The following is a 2,146-nucleotide window of genomic DNA, read 5'->3' on the forward strand; positions in this document are numbered from 1 at the left end:
TTAACTAGGATGGGGTGAGAGACGGTGTCAAAGGCCTTGCTGAAGTCCAGAAAGACTACATCCACCGCGACACCTGCATCCATGGCCTTTGTGACCTGATCGTAAAAGGCAATCAGGTTGGTCTGACATGATCTCCCCCTAATAAATCCATGCTGATTGCCCCTGAGCATCATTTCTGATGCTGGCCCATCACAGATGTGCTCCTTGATGATTTTAGCATTAAAACAATGGAGAGCTGTAAACCATTCTCCATCTGAGCCATCGCCAAGTCCCCATGGCTCTGTGCAAAGCTTACACTCTGAGCAGCTGGCACACAATGCAGTAACTGGAGCCCTGTGCATACATCAAGCGTGTCAGAAACGATGCAGTCGTGTAAAACTCCAACTTCCTGGGAGCCATGTGCATGCAATAAGGGGCTAGCCTTGGCACATGGCGTGGAAATGACACCAGTGCATAGTACAGATTGGCTACCTGATGAGCACCGGCGCTTTGGCAGCACAGACGGGAGGCTCAGCTCCTGCATGTAATGTAGCGGGAGCTCCTCCTGCACAGGGCACCGGTCCCTGGGGAGCTGCACTGTGCTGGGAAGAATTCCCAGGCAGGAGCATTTGCACACAAGACGCTTGTCTGAACTAACCTTGTTTGACATCGCCGAGCTGCTCCTGGGCAGATTATTCCAGCAGTATCCACAGGTTGGTTTGCTGCACTTTCTGCTGAAGCCACCTGTGTGCTGGACTCTGCCTGGAGCCCCCAGTGTGTCCTGGTGATGTCTAGTCCATATGTCCGATTCCCAGAAATGCACCTTTACATTAGTGCCAGAGGGAAACCCGAGGGCCTCGTTCTGCGACTCTCCTCCGGCCCTTGCCATGGGACTGGAGGGGTCCTCTGCACACCCTGCGCAGCATCACAGCAGCCCCCGGCTCTCCCTGGCACAGGTTTCAGTGTGCAACCTGTCCACCCAGCTGCTCTGGGCCCAGGCAGGTTGGGGAGCGGAACCGCTCAGGATGCACCAGACGTGAGCGGGGAGGGGACACGTGCCTGACCGCAGGGTCAGAGTGAAATGCAAGTGTGAAATACAGGTGTCCTCTTAGGGCCTCTGCGGCCAGATGGTGCAGTATCCCACCCTGCCCAGTTCCCTGGGGGCTTGTTAGCCTGGTCCGGGATAGCTTGGACTCCTCCACGCTGGCCTGAAACTGGCCCAGGAGCAGTGCCTGCAGCCTGGGCTCCAGCGGTGTGGCCTGAACAGGCCCCATGGCTCACGGCTGGGCCCCGTCACCCCAGACCAGCCTGCATGCACCCCCGTTCTGCCTCCCGCAGTGTGCAGGGAGCCCAGTGCTGGAACTGGGGGCCCCAGTCTAGATGGAGGCAGTTACATAAAATAGCTGAAAGGTGGAATATAGACTATTCTATCATTCTGGCATATTCTATAGTCTAGATATAGACTATTCTATAATCTATATTCTCTATACTGAATATTTTCTATCATTCCACTACATTCTATATTATATTACAGACTATTTAGATCTCTATATTGATCTATATGGGGCAATGCATAACTGGGCACATGGGGCAACACTTAATTGACACTGCCACCTGCAGAATGCCCCCCTCCCCCCCAGATCTTGCAGAATGGGCTGGTCCTGAATGACACCCTCCCTCCACTGTCGAATGGACTGATCCTGAAGTTTCCCTCCATCAAGCCCTGGAGGCCCCTGTAGAATAGAACAGCCCAGAACACCCCACCGCCACTTAAGAGTGGGCTGGCCCTGACACCCCCCCCTCCAGAATGGACTGAGCCCGGACCCCAGCTAGACCGCAGAGGACTGACCCACTCCCCCAGCTTCGCAGGGGTGTTCCGACCCCCTCAAGAATGGAGTGATATGTAATACCCCTCCCCATCCCCGACTCCGAAATAGACGCGCTCTGATGTCTAGGATAGCGGATTTGCCCCAGAACAGAGCCCGCCCCCTGTAGAATGGAACTACCCCTCCCCCCATGCCGCCGGAGAATGGTTCGCTCCGCGGTTCCAGGTAGGTTGTGCGGCCGGAAGCGGAAGCTGTCGTCACTTCCCCTAGGCTCAACCAATGGTGAGGCGGAGGAGAAGGGCGCGCGCCAAAGGCGCCAGTGGTGGGGCTGAGGCAGCTTC

This window comes from Gavialis gangeticus, unplaced genomic scaffold, assembly GCF_001723915.1.
Source record: "Gavialis gangeticus isolate Ggan-Ray unplaced genomic scaffold, GavGan_comp1, whole genome shotgun sequence".
Lineage (NCBI taxonomy): Eukaryota > Metazoa > Chordata > Crocodylia > Gavialidae > Gavialis > Gavialis gangeticus.